Raw genomic sequence first — 24,626 nt, 5'->3', positions numbered from 1 at the left:
TTTCTGACTCATTTTGCTTAGCATGATACTTTGCATGTAGTACCACTTGTATGTAAATTTCATGACTTCATCTTTTCTAACAGCTACATAGTACTCCATTGTGTAGATGTACCAAAGTTTCTTTAACCAGTCTTCTGTTCTTGGACATTCAGGTTTTTTCCAGATTTTGGCTATTGTAAAGAGTGCTGCAACGAATAAACAAGTGCAGATGTCACTTCGACTATACTTTTTTGCCTCTCTGGGATATATTCCCAGCACTGGTAGCAATGATTTGTTTATCCGTGGCTTTTTCACTGGGATTGTTTCTCTGACCTTCTGTTACTTCCAGTGATTCTAATGTTGTTCCTCTTGAAATCATCTCCTAGGACTCTGATTCGCTTTAGAGCTATTTTGAGGTCTCTTGCCATTGTTTGTTATGACCTGTAGGCTTCCTGCAACTGATCTTCCAGCTCACTGATTCTGTCCAGCTATAGCCATTCTACTGTTGAGGGCACACACTGAGTTTTTTATTTCATCTACTGAATCCTTTATTCGTGATACTTCTGTGCATAGCTTTTCAATTTCTGCTCCCATTTCTTCCTGTAATTTCTCGATTGTCCGATCCATTTTTTTCCATGTCCTCCTTTAATTTGTCGTGTAACTGTGTCACTGTTTCTTTGAGTTCATTGAACATCTTCATTAGTTCATATCTGAATTCTTCATCAGAGAGGTCCCTTAGGCAAGAAACATCTGATGAGGCTTCTGGACTCTTTTCATTGTCTTCTCCTCGTGGTGGGGATTTGCGTTTTTTTCTTCATGTTGGTGTGGTGGTATGGAGACTGAGAGTTACACATGATTGCTGGGTATGATTAATTTACCTGTGGACCAAAATTAGGCCAAGCTCACTTCTGCGGAGTCCACACCCAATTCTGAAAAGGCCATGCCCCCTCAGGTACCTAGTGTCTGTGGGGGTGGGGGGGGGTACAACCTGAGGGATGGAGAAATCAGGCGTAGCACTGGGACAAACAGGTAGAGACTCAGGGATGATGGGCAGCCCAGGGTCCTAGAGGACGCCTGGGGTGCGTAGGCAGGGAGATTGAAGTCCCTGATTCGAATAAAGTCTGACCTGAGGGATGGAGAAGATCAGGCGTAGTGTTGGGGACCAACAAGAAGAGGCTCAGGGATGGTGGGCAGCCCAGGGTCCCAGAGATTGCCTGGGGCGCATGGGCAGGGAAAGCAAAGTCCTGGGTTCGAATAAAGACTGACCTGAGGGATGGAGAAGATCAAGCGCAGAGTTAGGGACCAACAGGAAGAGGCCCAGGGATGGTGGGCAGCCCAGGGTCCTAGAGGAGCCTGGGGCACATAGGCAGGGAGAGCAAAGTCCCGGGTTCGAATCGGATCCAGGTAGTTTTGTTGAACAAAATTTACTTAGAAAGACCGAGGGGAAAGAAAGAGGAATACATTCAAGGAATAACATGGTTTCTCTAGAGTGGAAAAGCTGAAAGAGGGATTCGTATTCAAGAGAGGGCACTCTCTTGAAAGAGCAAGCAGTTACCTTTTTTTTTTTCGTAGGAGTCCTGCTATTTATTCAGCCACTGATTAGCTGATTGAATTGGGCATGAACTCCACCTTAATTTTTTTTCTTTTTATATTTATTTGTTGAATCACTGTGGGAAAAGTTACTAAGCTTTCAGGTTTAAGTCTCAGTCATACAATGATCAAACACCTTTCCCTTCACCAATACTCATTTTTCACCACCAAGAACCCCAGTATACACCCCCTCCGACCCCTCCCAATGCCTGTGAGGCAGATGATTTCTACTTAACTCTTCTCTACATTGATTACATTCATTATTTCGACAAAAGATGCACCATTATTGTTTAGAATTCCCCCCAAATAACCAGAATTGCTGAAAAGGCATTGTGAAATACTTTGTTTTCTATAGCTGGTTATGAGAATCATATAATGTCACGCAGCCACGATTTTGGATTTCTGCAAAGAGCCAGATAATTACGAGATTGGTTTCTGTGTGTCTGGTGTTATGGCCATGCCGGAGAGCTGCTTGTGGGGGGTAACTCGTGACCTCGGTAGGGCATGAAGGACAAGCTGGTACCACCCTCCTTCCCATAAGACTGCAGTTGCCCCATCACCGCTGGCTCATACCTGGCTTTCCAATAAACTCTGAGGTAGCGGCCACTTTGCTGCCAGGGGGGACAAAGGCGGAAGGGAGCTGCACCCTTTCCCTCCTGGGGGAGGCATGGTGCCGTAGTTTAACACATGGTCTATTCACTTTTCTGCTGCAAGCTGCTGGGTTCTGGATTAAGTCCTTTTGCCTCTGGAGCCATGGCCATGCCAGAGAGCCGCTTGTGGGGGGGTAACTCGTGACCTCGGTGTGGCGTGAAGGACGAGCCGGTATCGCCCCCCTTCCCATGAGAACGCAGTTGCCCCATCACCACCAGCCTATACCTGGCTTTCCAATAAGCTCTGAGCTGGTGACCACCTTGTATGCAGTCCAGATGCATTTCTGCCAAAAGACTCTGGGTTTCAAGATTTGTTTCTGAGTCTCCTTTATCATGGCTATCAATCAGCTTGATCAGGAGCCAGTGAGGCCGTTTGTAGGCAGCGACTTGGGGTCTCACTGGGATGGGCTCCACCCCCATGTGGTGAGGCCCCATGTGTCTAGTCACTGCAGGCCCAAAACTGACTGTCCAGTGGTCTCTGGAGGATGGTGGTCACCAGACCGCCAGGGGCAACAGGCCAAGGCACAAAACCTATTCCCACCTGGAGTGACCCAGTGCCAGTAACCTACTGCAGGAACAGGACGCATTTCTGCCAAAAGCCTTTGGGTTCCGAGATTTGTGTCTGAGACTCTGGGATCATGGCCATTGAGCAGTTCGATCAGGAACCAGAGAGGCCATGCCTCCAATTATATAGCTGAGCCGGAGGTGGTTTGTGGGTGTGTCTCCCACATACCTAACTTTTGGCCGTTTACTTTCTTGTAAATTTTGCCCCAAGTTTTTGGAGTCTGGCCAAAGGCACAGCAGCAATTTTGGGGTATCCGAAAGTCTGACGTTGCCATCAGGCTGCTGATGCACTCGCCTCACAGGTACAGATTGACCTGATGGCGGCACCATAGCCCCTGCAGTTACCTTTTTTTAATGTCTAGTTAAAAAAAATTAAGTACACACAAAAGTATGAATTCCCATTTACTTGTTGTATAGTTTCCACTCTTATTATTAAACATAATTTATTATATTAATATTGACTTAATCGGGTAGGTCATTTGCCTTGCACACGGCCGACCCGGGTTCAATTCCTCCGCCCCTCTTGGAGAGCTTGGCAAGCTACTGAGAATATCCCGCGCGCGTGAAAGAGTCTGGCAAGCTCTCCGAGGCATATTCAATATGCCAAAAAAACAGTAACAACAAGTCTCACAATGGAGGCATTACTGGTGCCCGCTCAAGCAAATTGATGAACAACAGGAGGACAGTGCTACAGGGCTGCAGTACTACAATATTTACTTAATAAAATGCCAAAATTAAGAATACCACTTCTACCATTTTTGTCTAAAAATAAAAGTTTAATGATGAGATTCACTCCCTTGCACTGCATAAGACCTGAGCACAGTCAGGTGTGATCCCCCAAAAACCAAACAGACAAAAAATTAAAAAAAAAATCTCCCCAATTAGTCAAGGTAATTCTGAGAAAAAAATAAGATGGGTGGAATTGCATTCCATGACCCTAACCTGTACTATACAGCAGTAGTAATCAAAAGATTGTAGTGCTGAAATAGACTCTTACACCACTGGAATTGAAATGAGATCCCCAAAGTAAAACTACATATGTATGATAGTTAATTTATAACATGGGATCCCTCTAGATAGTACTAGGGGCCATAGAGTGCTTCCTTGCATATGGCTGACCTAGGTTCGATACCTGGCACCCTGTACTTTCCCCAAAATGCCACCAGGAGTAATCCTTGAATGCAGAGCCAGAAGTAAGCACAGCTGGTATGGCTTCCCAAACGTACAGACAAAAAACCCCCCAAAAACAATAAAAAAGAAAAATAATAAACATTAACACTCTTGTAGACATGTTACCTCAATAATTATTATTTTTAAAGCAAGGAGCATTGGTGAGTAATAAAGCCACACATAAGCACTAGCTCATATGTTTATGATTTAGTTTCTCTGTAGTTCATAACAGGTAAGAAATCATATATTTGTATTACATATACTATAAAATACTGGTGATCTTGGATTGGAGTGATAGCACAGTGGGTAGGGCGTTTGCCTTGCATGCAGCCAACATGGCTGACCTGAGTTCGATTCCTCTGCCCCCCTCTTGGAGAGCCCGGCAAGCTACCGAGAGTATCTCACCAGCATGCCAAAGCCTGGCAAGCTACCTGTGACATATTCGATATGTCAAACACATTAACAACAATGTCTCATGATGGAGATGTTACTGGGCCCGCTCGAGAAAATCCATGAACAACAGGAGGACAGTCACAGTGTGACTGGTGATCTTATTAAATAGTTTTCTTGCGGAGATGTTGTGACATCTTCTTTTAGAAGAACTGGTATTATAAGACTAGAAAATCCCAAAATCATGCAGTCCCAATGAAGAGACAAATTACCTAATAAATATCTCAGCAGAGCACCTTGAAATTATCAGTATCAGAAAACTACGAGAGTTTGATAAAATGTCACAGTCAGGGAGAGCCTTAAGCAGACATGTTGAATAAACACAATGTTCTGTTCTGGATGAGATCCTGGAATAGAAAAAGGACATGAAGCAAACAAAACAAAACAAAAAACACCAAGAAAATCTGACTTGAAAATAAACTCTAGTAGAAATTTGTCAGTATTGGTTAATTGTGAAAAATGTGACCTACTTATAGAAGATTTTAACAATGGCAAAATCTGGGTGTGAGGTGAATGGGGATTCACTGCACCATTTTAATTTTTTAGGTAAACTAAATGTTGTTCTAAAATAAGTTATTTTTATTGTTAGTTTTATTTCATACACTATGGTTTAGAATCCTATTTAATGGTAGGGTTTCATATATGACATTCTAGCACCATACCTTACACCAGTGTCCACTTCCCTCCACCATTTTTTTTGTGTCTCAGTCCTGTTCTTCTACCTCCATCCCCTTTTTTGGGCAAGCTTCCTGCAGAAGACCAGCTCTCAGTTTCTGTTGTCTTTGGGCATTTGCCACTCCTCTACTATGTTTCTTTATATCTCACATGTGAGAGAGCTTCTGTGTAAAGCACTCTTTCTGACCTCCCTCCTTCCTTTTCTCTTTCCTTTCCTCCCTCCCTCCTTCCTTCTTTCCTTCCTTCCTTCTGTGTCAGGGATCTAACTCAGGGCATCAAACATACAAAGCATATATATGCTCTGTCACTGAGCTTTATCCTGTCCTCATATAATTTATATTTTTTTGTAGGATATGCCAAACACATTGACAACAATGCTATTTATTCAGCCACTGATTAGCTGATTGAATTGTGCATGAACTCCACCTTACTTTTTTTTTCCATTTTTTATAATTTTATTTCTTGAATCACTGTGAGAGCAGTTACAAAGCTTTCGGGTCTAAGTCTTGGTCATACAATGAAACACCCGTACCTTCACCGGTGCCCAACAACCCCAGTATACCCCCATTCCACACCCTCCCCCTACCTGTGGGGCAGATGATTTCCATATTACTCTCTACTTTGATCACATTCAATATTTTGACACCAGACCCACCATTATTTGAGATTTTACCCCAACAATTAGATCTGCTGAAAAGGCAATAGTAGACAATTTGTTTTCTATTGCTCGTTATAAATAACATATGATGTTGCGTGGCAGCAGTAGTGGCCGTGCGATTTTGAAATTCCAGAATTTTAACACTTAAATCTGGAGGGATTTCTGCCAAAACCTGCTGGGTTCTGAGATTTTCTCCTGAGTCTCTGGGATCATGGCCGTTAAGCAGCTTAATCGGGAGCCAGAAAGGCCATTCGTGAGCGATGACTTGGGGTCTCGTTGGGGTGGGGAGGACAGGACCGGCTTCACCCTATCCTGTGAGGCCTTGCGTATCTCGTCACTGAGGGCCCAAACCTGACTGTCCAGTGGCCTCTGGAGGATGGCGGTCACTGGGCCGCCAGGGGGAACAGGCCAAGGCACGAAACCTATTCCCACCTGGATTGGCCCAGCACCGGTAACCTACTGCAGGGACCGGACACATTTCTGCCAAAAGCCACTGGATTTCGAGATTTGTTTCTGAGTCTCTGGGGTCATGGCCATTAAGCAGTTCAATCAGGAACCAGAGAGGCCATGCCTCCAATTATATAGCTGAGCCTGAGGTGGTTTGTGGGTGTGTCTCCCACATACCTAACTTTTGGCCATTTACTTTCTTGGTAAATTTTGCCCCAAATTTTTGGGGTCTGTCCAAAGGCACAGCAGCAATTTTGGAGTATCTGGAAGTCTGAAGGTGCCATCAGGCTGCTGATGCACTCACCTCGCAGGTACAGATTGACCTGCCGGCCCCTATAATTTATATTTTAAAAGCACTTATCTGCCTACTTTTGTGATATTTAGACATTTCAAAGGTGTTTTGAATACTTCCTTGGCAGGGGAGATACCATGGTCACTAAGGTGGTTTTCCCAGGGTGAGACTTATCCATTACACTCCAGATATGCTGACTCTTGCAATTTTAAATCCCAAATGTGGGAAACTCGACTGCAGAATTTGTAGCAGTGCGGGACTGCATTTGTGCTGTCCCCCTGGGGGGAAAAAAAAAACAAAAAAGCAAAAGGTGTTTTGTAATTGAAAATGAAGTCTAGAGTTTCAGTTACCTAGAGTTTTATTCATTCGGCAACCACTCTGCAAGCACGTGCATCCAGCGGATGTTTATTCATACTTTCAGAAGAAGCAGGAAGGGTAGGTTTTTTTGTGTTGCTGTTTTTATTTTTGGCTGACACCTGGTGGTATTCAGGGCTTACTCCTGATTCTGTGCTTAGGGGATCACTCCTGGCGGGGCACAGAGGACCATATTGGGTGCTGAGGATTGCGAACCCGGGTTGGCTACGTGAAAGGCAAATGCCCTACCCGCCCCACTATCTCTCCGACCTACAAGGAGGGTGTTTTTGAGGAACTGTGGGATTGTTTCTCATTTATGTCTGTCTGATGCAGATAAGAGTTCATTCAGTGCATTTTCACTCACTGGTGGAAACTTGTCTTGTGTGATTGGTTGAATTTCAATCCATGGTGGTCTTTGTCTTGCTTCAGAGCCAGGAGATTGTCTGAGCACCTCTTAAGGCAGGTGTACTTGGGACCTGGGACCTGAACCTCTGCTTCCTTTACAGACTCAAGAAGGCTACATTTTCCAGTATGTGCAGTTTTATATTTGACTTTTTGTATTGTTTATCAGCAGAAAGATGACATGTCTGCATAAAAAAATTCAGTTTATTTGTACACAGGTGCCTGGAGTCTTTACATGATTAAATAAACGAATAGATACTTTCTTACATGAAAAGTCACATTCATGAGAGTTAACACATGAATACATTTGCTGGTTTAAAATACTTTTGCTTAACCTTCAGTTTATTTTGTAAAATAAAATTACATTTTATTTATTTATAAAATATAAATAAAATTGTATTTGTCTAATTGGTATTCCCTTTTAAGGGAAGTTATGAACATGTTACTATTAGCTTTAGCATACTACTGTACTTGTTTTAATCATCTGCTGTGAGTTAATAAAATATAATTTCTGATCCCAAATGTCACTAGATAAAGATGAAATATATTGAATTCATGCAGTCTCCTGATTAGACTAAAGTAGATTTGTTTTTTAGTTTATCTTTGGAGATTAAGAGAAAAATGCACTAAAAGCAGCATGCTGTGTTTTTGCAATAAACATTGAATCATTGTCAGTTACGCTAAATTTTTCATTCATAATTTATTGTGTGTTATGATTTGTTACTTAAGTATATGCAAATATCAAGCAATCATTTCAAGAAAAGGTTGTATCACTGTGAATTAGGTGTCAGGACATCATTTTAAAAGATTATCAAGAGTATTTGAGAAAAGAAAGCTTTAATACTTTATAAATTAAAATTTAGTTTAATGATGTAACTATCTCAGGGTGATTCAATAAAATTTAAAAAAACTAAGTTTAATGATAGTAATTGTATATATTTAACAATTAAATCACCCTCTTGGCTAATGGTAACATTTGAGGTTACTGGGTAGGCTGTCAGGCTATATTTTGAAAAGGCTTTTTGGGAGTTTTCTTTACATTGATGAATTTGTCAAACCTGGATTATGACCCTGAGGTTCAGGGTAATGGGATGGAGTTGTTTCTCAAAAAGGAGCTCTACATTAAGCAATGAAAAGGGATATGTGTGTGTTTATATATACATAAGTACATATGTATGTATATATAAGAATTCAGTTCATTAATATATAATAAATAGAATTATCAAATGAACTGGAATGCTCCTATGAGCGTGATGACTCATTAGTTTTATAGATGGGCAAATCACAAAGTTGTGAGTGCAGAATAAGTATAAATTATTATGTGTTAGTGTATAATGGCATAATGTAACAGTGGCATCATATATCTTGCTCTGTAGTAAGGGTAGTCTTGCCTTTGACTCCAAGTTGTAATAATGTGTAGGGTAAACAGGTTTGAACAATGTGATGAGCACTGCAAGTGTATCTTACTTCAAAGATAGGATTTTTTTCTTTTCAAAGTTTCAGTGACCAATGTCCTTTTGGTTGTGATTGGGTTATAGTCAAATCTTGCAGACTGGGGAATCAATTATTTACCCATCTTCTCTGATCTGTTGTATCACTGTATCAATGTCCTCCTGTTGTTCATCAATTTGCTCGAGCTGGCACCAGTAATGTCTCCATTGTGAGACTTGTTACTGTTTTTGGCATATCGAATGTATCACAGGTAGCTTGCCAGGCTCTGCCTTTTGGGTGGGATACTCTCGGTAGCTTGCCAGGCTCTCCAAGAGAAACAGAGGAATTGAACCTGGGTCGGCCACGTGCAAGAATAACGCCCTCCCAATGTACTGTCACTCCAGCTCTGATCTGTTATGAGTTAATTTTTTTTGAGGGGGCACACCCAGTGGTGCTCAGGAATCACTCCTGGTGAGCTTGGGGTATCAAATGGGGTACTGAGGTTTGAACCCTGGCCTCCAGCATGCAAGGCAAGTATCTTACCCACTGTACTATCTCTCTAGCTCTGTCATGAATTAATTTTATGCTTGAATTAGAAATTTTATTCATAAAATTATATGCTTATATGCGTATATTCCTTATTCTCAAAGCTTTGAAAATGGCCTTCAACAAGACAGCATTATTGTCATAATGAATATATACAAAAGTAGAGAAAAAAAGTCATTGAAAAAGTTCAAGGGCTGGAGAGAGGACTCAAAAGGTTGGAGCGTGTTTTGCATGCAGAAGGCCCTAGACTCTGTCTCTAGTACTCCCTTGAACTCCACCAGAAGTGACCTTGAACACTGAGTCAGCGGTAGTCCCTTTAGGATTGCTGGGTGTGTCACCTTCTTTGGGCCACACCTTGCCTTACTCAGGGATTAGTCCTGACTCTACTTAGCAATTACTCCTGATGGATTTCAGGGTCTACTTGGGACTCAGGAGAAGTGAACATGGGTCTGCCGTGTCCAAGGCAAATGCCCCTACTGATTAATTTTTAAAAGTCTTAGCACATTAATATTATAGTGTTTATTTTTTAATAGTGGATGCTTTGATGAATTCCCCTTTTATTATGTAGGCTTTTGTTTTTAGGTACTTTCATTACATAGCTAGTGTTCATTTGCTAATTAGAATCTTAAGGATGCTCATTTGGATTTATAAAATTGGAATGGAATTAATGTATTTACAACACTGTCTTCCCTTTTATGAAGGAGTTTAAGAGGTGTTCACTTGAAATATAGTTTTTTAGGTGTGTTTTATGCAATCAGTATTGATCCCTGAGCCAGCCAGGAGTGTGCCCTGAGCACCATAGTGTATGGACCAATTCCTTAGTCCCTAACTCCCCATTCTCTCAAATTTGTTCACCTCTGCGGAGTCTACCCTCATTTTTCATTGCTATTATCTTTGTTCAGTTCTTTATTTCTCTCCCTGTCTCTAATTTTGCCCTCTGTCCATCTACCCTTTACCCTGGCAAAATGATCTTATAAACATAATTCTAAAATCCTTTACTGATTCTCTATTGTTACAAGCATAGTTCAGACTCCTTAATTAATCATGCACAGTTCTTGCCCAAAAAAGATGTGCTCTTTGAATTTGACTTCTTTCTCTCAATGTGACATTTATGCCTAGTTTCGTGATTGGTGGTTGGTCTGAGCTTATGGACAGACACCCGGAGCATGAACATGGAGGAAGTCTCCTCTGGAAGGACCTATGTGTGGGTCATGCACAGTGAAAGGTCAGGCAGCTGTAATCTTTCCTAAGCTTTTCTTTTCTTTTATGTCCTCTGGATGTTCTCAGCACAGTTGGCTGCCCAGGAAGTATGAGGGGACGGTTTCCCTCGGCCTGAGGCCGGTAAGAGCCAGGTTGTTTGTGAAGTTCAAGCTCCTCAGTGGGACTCTTGCAGAGCTTGGATTCTGTAGCTCCCTGCCACCTTACCTATTCATTCTGTTCTTGCTGGGTTGCTTTTTCCTGCTGTGAGTGTTCCCTCAGCTGGGCTGTATATGATTACTACTTTACAGGCCCGCAGGATGGCCTCTTTTCTTTTTGCTCATATTTTCTTATAGCTATGCATTTTATATTCAAAGGTTGGCCACAACGATTGGGGAAAATGATCTACTGTGGCTCTAGTGTGCCATGACATTATAAATCAACATAATCTGCCATGACTTGTATGTTTTCTTTCTGTGGCCACAAAACCAAGTTTTTCTTATCGTTCTTTTCTTGTCTATAAATTTGCATGTTCTTCAAGTTTGATTAATTTGACCATCTACTCATATGCTTATTTGTGGGTTTTTTTGGGGGAGTGGGTATCTTATTTTTGTGATGTTGTATCATTAAATCTTCTGCCCATAATTATCTCGTATATTTTCAAGATTAAATTTAAGCATGTTGTCTTCAGATATACAACCCTGACCCCCATATTTGTCTCTGGTGACCATCCTCTATATTTCCTTGGGAGTGACATATTATTCTTGTTGTTGTTGTTGTTGTTGTTTGGGGACCATGCATGGTGATACCCAGGGGTCACTTCTAGACTTACACTCAGGAATTACTCCTGGTGGTGCTCGGAGGACCATATGGGATGCCAGCGATTAAACCTGAGTGAGCTGTGTGCAAGGCAAGGGTCCTACACACTGTCCTATTGCTCTGGCCCTGATATGTAGTTCTAAGGGGTGATGGAATATATGCTTGACTGATTCTCCACAGTAGTTGAAGCTTCTTAACTGGAGGGATTTTGTTTCTGTATCCTTAGTGCTCAGCATAGTGTACACTCTAAAAAAGGTATTTGTTAAATTGAATTGAGATCATATAAACTGTTCTGCCAGTGTTTTTACTTGTGTAAATACATCTTACTATATTTCATTTTATTGTATAATAAATCATTTTAAATAAGTGGGTCATTGGCTAGTATTAAAAATTCTATTTGTTTTAGAAGAATTTTCATTAAACAGTAAAATTCCTTTTTTCAGTGGAGTGAGCCACTAGGTCTAGTATTATTATGTAAAGTTACTGATGACCTCTAACTTATAGCCGCTATATTCCACTTGACAGAAATGCTTATTCTTTATTTTTGTCCTCATATTTCATCACTTATTTGTTTATTTTATTTTTATTGCTTTACCTTTGGAATATAATACTGTAGAATATGATGAGTGCAACATCGTTCGTATAAGTCTTATTACATCTACTACCAAAATTTTGGTGCTATCTCATTATCAAAATAGCCCTTCTACCCATCCCTCCCTGACCCAGACCCTTCCCTTTAAGTGATCAACATAGTTGTCACAGTGTTTTAAAGTTAGTTTTATTGTTTTTTTTTGTTTTGTTTAGTGGGATTTTTTTTTTTATGGCCATACCCATCCATGTTCAGGGCTTATTCCTAGCTCTGCACTCAGGGCTAACTCCTGTTTTGTTCGGGGGACCATATAGGGTCCCAGGGATTGAATCCAGATCAATCTCATGCAACACAAGTGCCTTACCTGCTGCGCTGTCTCTTTGGCCCCAGTTTTATTTATTTTTTCATTTGTTTGATTGGCTATGTTAATATATTCATTTCCTGACTTTTTTCCATTTAGTACAATCACCTCAAATTCTATCCATCTTTCAACATTGTAAAGGCCATATCCAGCAAACCCAGAGCTAACAACATGAGAAAAGATGGAAAACCTTTCTCCTAAAATAGGTCAAGACAAGGATTTCCACTCTTCACTGCTATTATTTAACGTAATATTGGAAGTTCTCATCACAGCAAATAGTCAAGAAAGAGAAATCAAACCGGTTAAAAAAAAAGAAATCAAACTATCACTCTTTGAAAATGACATGATATTGTACTTAGAAAATCCTAAAAACTCTACTAAAAGCCTAGAAACAATAAACTTAAATGGTAAAGTAGTAGACTACAAAATCGATGCTCAGAAATCTGTTACAGCCTTATGCATAAATAACAATGTAGAACAAAAATAAATAAAAAATCTACTCCAATTATGGTCATGCTAAAAGCCTTAAATACCTAGCAATTAATTTCAAAAAACATCTGATTTATTTAGTGAAAATTATAATTTACTTCTGAAAGAATTGAATACAGAAATGGAAGCATATTCCTTGTTCATGGACTGTAAGAATTGACATTGTTTAAATGACCAAAATTTACAGATGCAATGCAATTCCCATAAAAATTCCCTGGTATTTTTCATGTTCATAGAATAAATACTTCAAAAGTTTCTATAGAACCATAAAACTCCCAGAAAAGCCAAAGCAGTCCTGAGGAAAAAGAAGATGGGAAGCTTTGCATTTCCATATTTTAATCTCTACCACAAAGCCATGGTAATTAAAACCATAAGGTACTGGAACAAAGACAGACTTGCATACAATGGATTAGAATTCAGAGCCACCCTCAGTGATAAACCCTTAGATGTCTGGACAGTTAACTTATGATAGAGACAAGGTACATGAAGTGAAGCCCAGAGAGCCTCTTCAACAAATGGTATTGGAAAACTGGACAACTACATGCAAAACAAAGAAATTATATCCACCATATACTAAGACCTTGATATCAAATCTGTTTCTATTAAATATATGATGAAAACATAAGTAGGATTCTCAAAAGAATCCTAATGATATGATTCTATTGGCAAAGAACACAGTGGCAACAATAAGTAAATGGGATTACACCAAACTAAAAAGCTTCAGTACTTTGAAATAAAAGGGGTCTAAAGTAAAAAGAATCACACTTGTGCCAGAGACATAGTTCAGTGGGCTGAGTGTATGTCTTCCATGCTGAAGGTTTGAGTTCAATTTCTGGCTGCCTGGTCCCTTGAACTCCTCCAAGAGTGACCCCTGAGCATAAACTTGAGGGTATTCCTAAGCACTAATAGACACTCAAATGAGTAGGAGAGAATATTTGTACATTGTACTAAGGACAAGCCTGGCAAGCTACCGAGAGTATCTCGCCCGCACAGCAGAGCCTGGCAAGCTACCCGTGATGTATTCGATATGCCAAACACAGTAACAACAAAGTCTCCGATAGAGACGTTACTGGGCCCGCTCGAGAAAATCGATGAACAACGGGAGGACAGTGATGGTGACAGTGACAGTGACTAAGGACAAATATCTAAATTACATAAAACGCTCTTGAATCTCAAAAGCATTCCCAGTAAAACCACATAATCCCAATAAAATTGGGGAGAGATGTCTCAAAAATGACACAGCGGTAGCCAACAGGCATATGAAAAAACATTCACCATTACTGATTGTCAGGGAAATGCAAATCAAAATGGCAATGAGAAGTCACCTCACAGCAGGGAGAATGATCAACATGAGGAAACAAAAGTGCTGGTGGGGATGTGGTGAAATGCAGTCACTGTAGTGGGAGTGTTGCTTCCTTCATCCTCTACACGAAATGATTTGGAAAATTCTGAGAAAATTAAGAGAAAGTCTTTTCTATGACCCTCTAATTCTGTTCTTGATATTTACCTCCAGAACACAAAAACATTTATCCAAAAGGACATTTGCACACTAATTCCTCTTACAGCACTTTTTTTTTTTTACAATAGCCAAATCTGGAAAAAGCCCAATTGCTCAACAGCAGGTGAGTGGTTAAAGTAATTGTGATTTATATACACAATGGAATACTACTCAGTTGAGAGGAAAGATGAAATCTTGCACTTTGCTGCTATCTGTGTGGAACTAGAGAAAGTCATGTTAAGGGAAGTGAGTCAGAAGGAAAATGACAAATATCAAGTGATCTTACACATGTGAAATATAAAGAAACAAAGCAAGAGATTAGACAATCCCCAGTGGAAACAAACCTGAGATAAGGCCAAAAGGATTGTGATCTGAGGGTACTCAGGGGAGTGGAATGAGCTGAGGATGTCAAGAGGTGCCAGCGAATTGGTTTTGGGTTAGGTTTGCTCTTTAAGCCCATGTTCTCCCTTGCACATATATTTTTCTTGCTTGTCTCTCTGTTTCTTTATTTGCTTATTTCCACTCTGGAGAACACTTTGTTCTTTCTTGAATACATACTTCTCTCTTTCTCTCCCCTCATATCTTTCTAAATAAGTTTCAATTAAATATATCTATCTTAAAAAATGGGTTTGGCTTAATGGTGGCGAGATCTTGACACTGGTATTAAGCATGGTGCATTTGTTGTTCTACATGTATAAAATAATAATACTAGCACTATTGTTTTAAAAAAATTGAGTGCATATGTACCACTGTTTATTTATCATATAATTAACTGATGGACATTAATGTCATTTCCACATTTTGGCTATTGTGAATAATGCTGTTACGAGCATAAGAGGTACAAATAATCTTTTGAATTAATGTTTTCAGATTCTTTGGATAAGTGCCTGGACATAGTACAGCTGAACCATATGGGATTTCTATGTTTAGTTTTTTAAAAGAAATCTCCCTTCCATTTTCTATAGAGACTGCAAATTTACTTCTCTACCATCAGTGTATCAGGTTTCCTTTCTCTCCATTTCTCACCGACACTTATCTCTAATCTCTTGATATAGACCAGAGTTTTCTGACCTTCTCCTTACCATCCAAACTCGTTTCCCCCTGCACTATTAGTTGACCCTTCACCCTTCAGTCTTGTGCTGTGCACACCTTACGCCTTTCTCCCCTTTTACATGACTTTTACTTTTGAGCCCTTTAGACTGTCCTGGGACCATATGACCTCCAGTTGATAAAGGCTGATACAGACCATCCATATATACTTAGATAAGAGAATTACTCATTGTGATTTTCATTTGTGTTTTCCTAAGAATAGGTGCTTAACGTTTTTAATGTATCTGGCCATTTGTATGCTTCTTTGAAAAGATGTCTAGACAAAGGTAGTGATAATTTTTTCCCCTTTATATACTTCCTTCATTTGGTGTTCTTATTCATTTGCATCTTATGTTACTCTTCATTTCTTTTTATTCTCCTTCACTATTTTTTTTGTTTGTTTGTTTTGGAGCCTCACTCAGCTATGGTCAGGGGTTATTCCTGGACATGCACTCAAAGGCAAATGCATTCAAAGGCAAGTGCCCTGTGAACTGGCTCACCCCGCATGGAGAGTGCACAGAGGTCCCATCTGGGAACAGGTGTCTGAGAAATTTTTATGGCTATATGATCTCTTTTGGTATTTATTTGAATCTCTGGAACAAGGCTAGTAGATGAGCTTGCATAGCAGCAGTGGTGACTTGTGGGGCTTCTGGAAGTAGAGGGAGGTTCAGGGAGGTCACCCATCCCAACTTGAAGAAGGCCTGCTTTTTCAGACACAGAACCTGCTTCCTGAGGTTTTTAGCAGATTTGAAAACACTATGAGAAATTTTAAGAATTCCAATGCTTTTTGTTTTGGATGGGGTGGGGGAATATCCCATAATTGATGGATTAGGATTCATGAAAATACCATAAAATTTACATAAAAAGTTAATAAGTATCATTCAGATAGCTTCTTCAGGGCAGTCTTTTTAATAAAACTTGAATTTATGTAAAAATGATTTTTTGGTAATGATATAGTAGAATTTAATGCATACTTTATATTTTAAAATAACCATATAACTGTGTTGATGAAGACATTTTTAATCTATTGCTGCTGAAGTGAGCACTTGAGAGAGACTTTTTTTTTAATCTTGTTTCTAAATTGCAGCCAGGTCTGCAATCTGATATTTGGAGTCCAGTGAATAACTTGCTAGCCACTGGGGCCAGAAAACTTCCTCCTGGTTTGACAAACCATTTAGGAGAATTGGGATTATCCACCTCATCCCAGTATGAACAGTATGAGGCTCTGCAGAGAGGAGATGCAGGATCCGAATGAGTGATGAGATTCACTGTCCTCCCAAAGCCTCTTCCCTGGCTCTTAACAAATACCTGGTGAAGAGTATAGTGTGCCATTCAGTGTGCTGGGTTGCATTTTATTTCTTGGTTGAACATTTGCTTAGCAGTGGACCTGCAGGACTAAAAAGAGTCCAGAAGGATTGTGGGTGTGAGGAGAAAAGACACTGGATTTACTATGGACACTTCAGCATGTAGTTAGGCTTCACCTGTATTCTCTTGTTCTGCTCAAGAACATTATCAGCCGAGAGGTAAAGGGGCCTCTGCAATGTTAGAGTCCTGATGATGATTACCTATATCAGGTAAATATCCTCGGAGAAGTGGTCCTTGCAGGATCCTCTGATCTATCATCACCTTGTGAGAGACTAGCAACACTGCCTGCCTATAGAGGGACATTGACAGCCAGTCATTGTTAAGCAACAGCAAACCACATGGAGAGAACTGTGATTGTATCCAGACTCTGCAATTTACTACCCACTTCCAAATCTCAAACCATAGGCTCCTGGAAGAAATAGGGGCAAGAGATTTATTTCTCTGAGCGAGACCACGCTTTGGTTTCTCCATTCCAAGTTGCAGAGGGTGTGGGTTGAACTAGAATAAGAAAGGAATTTCAAATTGATTTTGAGAGTGAAGTCTTTAAAATGACAAAAATTGTACAAAGCTCGAGGCTTAATTATCTGGAGGCTAGATATCCAATAACTGAAATAATCTACAGTTGTAGGCTGAGTCCAGATTGTTGTATAAAAATCTCTAACATATCAGTTAGGTTCTTGTGTAATAAATCATTCAAAAACTTCTCATCTTAAAACAATAGTTAGTCATTTATTTTTTCTCAGACCTCAACACATTAGCTGGGCAATTCTGCTCAGTTGTAATAAGCTCAGTTGAGGGCTAAGGATTTGCCTCTGCATCTATAATCAGCTGATGGCTGGTGGGAAATGACTGGTTGAAGATGGACTCAGTTGGGATAATTCTGCTTGATTACAGGTTCCAAGTGATTAGTTTGAGGTTGTTCTCCAGCGTGGTGGTATGGGTCCAAAGGACAGAAGTAGAAATGCTCAAGAATTTTTCAAACCTCTCCTTGAGTTTTTTGGGGAGCCAACTTCTAAATCACTGTGCAAAGGTACTACCAGACGGCAGGGATTTAGGGAGGTATGAAAATTGGAGTACTTCATGTAAGCAGTCTCCACACTTGCCAGATGGGAAAGGGGATACATGCAGGAGAATTAAGGGGAGTTTTGAAATAAATAAAAATCTTTCATGTACTTTGGGGACTGTAGACCTTCTTATAAACATGTTGCAATTGACTTGAATTACATAGGCTCCTAAGACAGATTATTTATTATAGTATTTTTTCTTTTTTTTACTTTTATTCTACGCAGCTTTTCATATACATTTAACATTTAAAAAATATTCCTGCTTTTAAACCATAATGCCCATAAGTAGAAAGAGTAAGAGGGAAACTGTCTGCCATGAGGCAGGGGGAGGGGTGGACAGAGTGGTGGTGGTAGATATACTGGGGACATTGGTGGTGGAAAATGTACACTGGTGGAAGGATGGGTGTTCTAACATTGTATGACTGAAACTCAAACATGAAAGCTTTGTAAGTGTGACTCACTGTGATTCAATAAAAAAATGAAAAGATATATTCTTGCTTTCAAATTTTGGGGATCCACTGATACGCATATATACTCTAAATAATAGATTGTAACATGGATAAAAAGGGGCAATGGACTTTTGTCAAATATATGCATTGTAATGCAAGTTAAGTTTTAAAGTTAGGTGCTTGGCTGCTTTAAGTGAGTAATAATTTTTTTTAGCAATAAATTTTTCTTGCAAAAATGAAGTCCATTTTTCAAAGCACTATGTTATTCATATAGGATACTCATTTAATTTCATCTCCACAATATCTCTATACTCCTTATGAGTTAACTATTATTCTTTCTCTTTTAGGTGAGTCATATAGTCTTGGAGTAGTTAAATGGCTTATACAAAGTTGCATAGTCTTTAAGTAAAAGGCATGGGAAGATCAAGTTGGAACTAAAAACTATGCTTCCAAAGACTATGGTCCTAACTTCTAATCTGTAGTTTAATATTTGAATTCACCCAGTTAGAATCTGAGGATTAACTTGCTCCATATCACAACACAGAGTACTAACCACTATACAATAATGCTAAACTCCCTGGGACCCATAACCTGCTCTATATAGACCCACACTTTTGTGCCAACACAATGGAACTGAAATACATGCATATATGGATATATATATACATAATATATATATCCTTTTTTCCCCACTAATAAACGTTTGTTGTTATCAAATGAAATGGAAAGATAGCAGTTGACTAAATATTTAGTAAGAATCTGAGGACTAAGCATATCTAAATTTGCTCTGAGGAAAAAGATTTGCTTTTACTTAGTGCTTTTTATATTGTATAAATGCTCCAAATACAGATATTTGATTATAATGGCACATACAATTTATTAAAAATTATATTTATAGAATAAGAAACATTTACAATTAGGAGTTTGACTAAGAAGAACTGATATGTTCTCATGAGTTTTTCAAGTTATCAGTATCCATCTATATTATCTTATTTAGGGTGTTAAATTTGATACGAATCTTATATACTAATTGCCTTTAACAGCTGCTGTAGATATTTATCACAAAATGTCATCAAAAAGACAGATTTAATATATTAGTTTAGTACACATAGTGATTTAAAGATTAGAATATGTTAAATAAACTGTGTCAGAAATTATAAATAAACTAAAATGAGTAAAATTATCCTTAAATTGCTAGACAAGTCTTCACATTTAATGTTACATTAATGAGTTTTGTACAGAGACTGTTTAGAATAAAATCCTTTTTCATCAGATGTTGCACATATGTTTTCACTGTTTGTTTTTCTTCAAAGTAAAACTTAATGAAACAGCTAATAAAACCCAATTTTACTCCTGATTCTTGAAAGAAGCAAGTCCTTGAAGTGCACCCACTGTTTATTCTTTTGCACTGGTTTTTGCTACTTTTCAGCATGTAAATTTTCCAGTAATGGAAAACAGTCAAAGCCATAAACCTTTTCTTCCAAGTCCTATAAACCCAGTGTTTATTTCTTATTTGTAGAGCAATTGCACAATGGAGACATGCTCTAAACACATATGGAGAAGTTTGGTCTTAGATCTTCATATTCACCTCCTGCTGGCATAGGAAGAGTGTAGTGTGTGTGCATCCAAATGGGTCTTTATTATGTAATTAACCAAGCATAAGAAGAGGGGTTTTAACTGTCTTAAAACTAGGAGAGGTTTTAAAGTGGAAAACATCCCTATAAGACACCCAGGCCCTTTTCTTCTCATGAACCTGAAATTGTGTGAGACTGGGAAATAGCTTATTAAAAGGGGCTAACTTGCATGAATTAGAAATCTCTAGATGGCAAATGTGTGTGTCCTGCAGGCTCACCCTGCACAGCTACCATTTCTGTCTTCCTGCTTCTTTTTGGAGTGGATTGCTTACGCTGCAATAGTGTGGAAGTAAATATTTGGATTGGTGTAAGAGAGACAGTGCTACTCCAGTGTGTGCTTAGATTTGCACCAGTGCTAGGGGATAAGTACAGGAACTGAAAATGAGTGGCTAGAAACTTGGAAGCAATTTGACAGAGTAATTTTATATCTATTAAATTTAGCTTAAAAATGATGTTCGTCACAGGGGAGGGTATGCATATGCTGTGGGAGGAGGCTAGAAATCTCTGCATCTTCCTCTCAGTTTGGCTGTGAATCTAAACTAAAAAAAAAGAAACAACAACAACAACAAAAAAAAAGTCAAGCCCAAAAAAGTCGCTTAAAAGGATTGGAACTTGAATTTTGTAAGCTTTAGTTTTTAAATTTTATCTTTATCTAGTAATTCATTTTTAGTATTTTTCACAAAAGTATGTCTATGACAGATTGGAAATAAAAATCCTGATCTTTCACCACAGATGGTTTGAAAAGCATTTGGTCTAGGATGAGATTTTCAAATGTTGATTTATGTCCCTTTGCCCCATTATATAACACTAGGCATTAAAATCTGAATAAAGAGGAAAACCATTGCTTATAATTCCAGGATCCTAATAATTCAGGCTGCTTGATGACATTGAATGTTTAATGAGCTTAGGGTTGAATAGTTAGAACTTAGCATAGGAATATTCTATGCTTTTCTATGTGTTTTGTGATATTCTCTGTGTTTCCAGAAAGAGCAGGTTCATGAGCTAGTGCATGGAAGTGAGCAAGGAGTGGAAATTGCTCCTTCCTTTCCTCCCTCCCTTTCTCCCTCTCTCTCTCTGCCCTTCCTCCCCTCCTCTCTTCCTCCCATTCTCCCCTTCTCGCCTCCTCCCCTCCTCCCCTCCTCCCTTCCTCCCTCTTGTTCTCCCTCTCTTCCTCCTCATTCCCAACATCCCCTCTTCTGGGTCAGTAGGCTATTGTAAAATTTAATTTTCAACATCGGGGCAGGATTTGGGGTGGAAGAAAGGGAACAAAGAAAGTTGCCTTAGGTGCTTTGGAGCACATTTGTGGGGTTAGAAATCTTGTACCACTTTGGAGCATTAGGTGGGCCTTGACAGCAAAGTGGAGTGCTGGAAGGGAGATACCCTGGGCCTGGCAGTCAAGAAACAGACGGATGAAACTTGTCCAGACAATTTTCCAAAGACAATGCTGAGTTTGTGAGAGATGGGGGAGCAAGTTGGAGAAACTGTAAGTCTCTTAATAACGATGTCATGGGCTACCACTGTGTAAGGCAAGAGCCCTAACCAATGTACTATCCCCTTACATCTGCTTTTTGCTTGATGTGAAGAAACTGGATTGGAATAGAAGCTTTCCACTGTTCATATTGCAGGCTGTAGTTGTCCAAAGAAAAGTGGATGCAAGTTTGTCAAAAGTTTATGAGCTTGGGTTGTGTAGATGGGGCAACAAGTTGGAATGCATGCTTTGTATGCAGGAAGCCGAACTTTAATCCTTGGCCCCCAAAGAGTGACCCCTGAGTACTATGGGTGTGCCCCTGAAAGTCACAATTCAGTGAAAAAGTAGAAAGATTTTATTGAACAATAAAGGAGAATTGTAACTTTTTATTACATAATTCTTACTTTGAAGATAGGTTGAAAGAGCATTCTTGGCTTGAAAAAAAAATAGCTTAATTAGGTAAATGAATAAACTGAATAGAAAATTTCCAGGACTTCATGATTATAATGCATTTACATGTATTGATAAAACTTATGGGTTCAAGGCAAAACTTCAGCCTTGGAAAATGCGTTAAAAACTTCACGTGTGCGCTGGAGAAACAGGATAGACATTTGCCTTCCACACAGCCAACTCTGCTTCCACAGAGTTTCCTGAGCCCTATAGTAGTGGCCCCTGACCTCAGAGCTAGGAATAAACCTTGAGAACTGTTTGTGGTGTTGTGGTGCCCCCCCCACCCCCAGTTTTTTCCACTTGTGGTATTTTGTTAATGTCATGGTTTGATTAGTAACAAATGATTATTAAGACAAGTAGAGCAACATGTATATTTAAAGAAAAGTTATATCATTGAAGTGCATGATTTCATTTTTTTTCCACAATTTATTTATGTACTACCATAACAAATTTTCATATTGTGTTTGTTAATTCCATACGAAGATTTGTTTGATTTACTGAATGGTGGTACTTTTGAATTACAATACAGATTTAAATTATCCAAATTCTGGCTACTGATGAGAAGGGAGTTCCCATCATTTAGAGAAAAGTGGTAAATACTCTTCTATATAGAGATGAAAAGCAGATTAGACTGGGGCTGAGTATAAGAATGGGGATTGGCTGTAATAATTACACAATGAAATGAGAATGTATTCATGTTTTTCATAGTTTCATATACATGGGGCTAGAGCGATAGCATAGCGGGTAGGGTTTTTGCCTTGCATGCAGCTGACCTAGGCTGACCCCAGTTCAACTTCTCCGCCCCTCTCAGAGAGCCCGGCAAACTGCCGAGAGTATCATGTCCACAAAGCAAAGCCTGGCAAGCTACCCATGATGTATTTGATATGCCAATCACAGTAACAACAAGTTTCACAATAGAGACATAATTGGTGCCCACTTGAACAAATCGATGAACAATGGGAGGACAGTGCTACAGTGCAGACAGTGCTACAGTTTCATACATGTGCCTGCAGATTCCTCCAGTTTACTGTTAAAATTTTTGTATATCATGATATTAAAAAGGCTAGGAACTACTGAACTGAATCATATGGTAATCTGGTAGGCCAAGGCAAGAATGTTAATTTTTGACAGGTCTTAATAGATGAAATAAGATTTTTTTTAAATTTAGTAAAAAGCAAAGACTGGCAGAGGGTTAAGTTTCAGGAAATGTATTTAACAACTAGATGTATGTAATGGGACAGAACTTGCTGTGTCTATGTCTTACTGGTGTGTGTGTGTGTGTGTGTGTGTGTGTGTGTGTGTGTGCTGGTGGCCCTGGTGTTGGTGGTGCTGGTGGGGTTGACTGACTGGGAAGGGTAGAAATGAACGAGATGAGCCAGACTGAGCTAAGCCAAAGAGTTGTATTTGAACAACTGGGGCCTCTGAATTATGTAGAAAAATTAAGGCCTGATAGAAATAGATTTTCTTACTTGGCTCTAACTCTTTTCTGAGAATTGATTGGAACTAGTATCTCTTAAATAAGAAATCTAGTTTCTGGGAAAAGCACTCGTTAGCAATTCCCTGACTAATAATCCTACATTGTGGCTGGGGTATTGCTTGTATCTCACTTTAGTTACTTGGGTGAAACCCTTGGAACATGATCTTGAAAGGTTACCGGAATAGATACACTGTGATAGACATGATATATGTAGCTGTGTTTAGAATATGGTGGCCAGATGTAGCTGAAATCTAAATGAATGAAATTTACTTATAGTTTCATTCAAATGAAATATAAAAATAAGATTAAGGGCTGAAGATATAGTAGTACAGCAGGTATGGCACTTGCCTTGCACAGAACCAGCCCAGGTTTAGTGCCTGGTACTGCCTAAAATCTCCTGAACCCTGCCAGAAGTGGTCCCTGAGCACAGAGCCTGGAGTAAATCCTGATCACCACTGAATCTGGCCAAACCTCCCCCCCCCCAGTAATAAAAATTAAAAATAGAACTAAAAATAAAATTAAAATTTTGGTTCTGCACTATATATGGCTACTACCCACTATTTTACATAGTACAAGAATGTTTCTGTCATCAAGTTGGTTTTGCTGGACTTTCTCACTGTATTCTCCAAGTTAGCTATTCAGGGAATTGAGAGCTCATTTTCTATTGACTTCTAACTTCTCAGCTTGCCTTGTTTCAGGAGTTGGATTCACTTATTCTGTTCTCCCTCATATTACAAAAGGTTGCAATACCAGAGAATAATAAATTTTTGTGGTGCTGGTTAATACAATATTTCTTAAATAGTCGATGAGTATTCGATATGCCAAACACAGTAACAACAAAGTCTCCAATGGAGACGTTACTGGGCCCGCTCGAGCAAATCGACGATCAACGGGAGGGCCTTTACCTTTACCTTTTACCTTAAATAGTCAATTTTTTTTTCTTTTCCTTTTTGAGTCACACCTGGCAAAGCTTAGAAGCTGTTCTCAGGTCTGTGCTGAGTGACCGTTGGCAGTGCTTGGTGGTGCTGGAGATTGACTGCATGCTTACCCACTATACTGTTTCTCTGACCCCAATAGTTAAAATTTTCTTAAAAGACTGTTCTACAGCACTGTTGACTTTGTTTTACTTTATCTGACAAGTGTAACAATTACACTTTTAGGAAATTCATACTTGACATCTTGTCACACTTCGGTTCCTGTTGAACTTTAAGGCATCAATAGCTCTTGTGACTCAAAAGCATGCATCTCTATTCAGCGAGTACCTGTATTTGTGTCGTTGACTTCTGGACCTAAATTTAGGAGTTTGTTTCATTTTCTGTGAATATCAGTTCATTTGCCTATTAGGACTGAGGTTTTTTTCCAGTTTTGATTTGATCACCCAATATATCCAACTTTGATGAGCCTGCTTTAGAAGGTTGCCTTAAAAGAAATAATAGTGTTGGAGTAATATTTTAGGGAAACACATACAG

The 24,626-nt window shown here is 39.3% G+C and overlaps 1 protein-coding gene and 1 non-coding gene across 3 annotated transcripts in view; both read left to right on the top strand.

Annotated features, from left to right (window-relative positions):
• The window catches only part of ATG10 (autophagy related 10), a 307,540-nt gene that overhangs the window by 46,803 nt on the left and 236,111 nt on the right, over window positions 1-24,626 (top strand). The window lies entirely within an intron of this gene.
• On the top strand, window positions 6,588-6,755 carry LOC130021877 (U1 spliceosomal RNA). The gene has a single exon (XR_008792223.1). It is a non-coding gene; the product is annotated as a U1 spliceosomal RNA (small nuclear RNA).

The sequence above is a fragment of the Sorex fumeus genome, unplaced genomic scaffold, assembly GCF_029834395.1.
Source record: "Sorex fumeus unplaced genomic scaffold, SorFum_2.1 ptg000018l, whole genome shotgun sequence".
Lineage (NCBI taxonomy): Eukaryota > Metazoa > Chordata > Mammalia > Eulipotyphla > Soricidae > Sorex > Sorex fumeus.
This window is presented reverse-complemented; position numbering and strand designations above follow the sequence as displayed.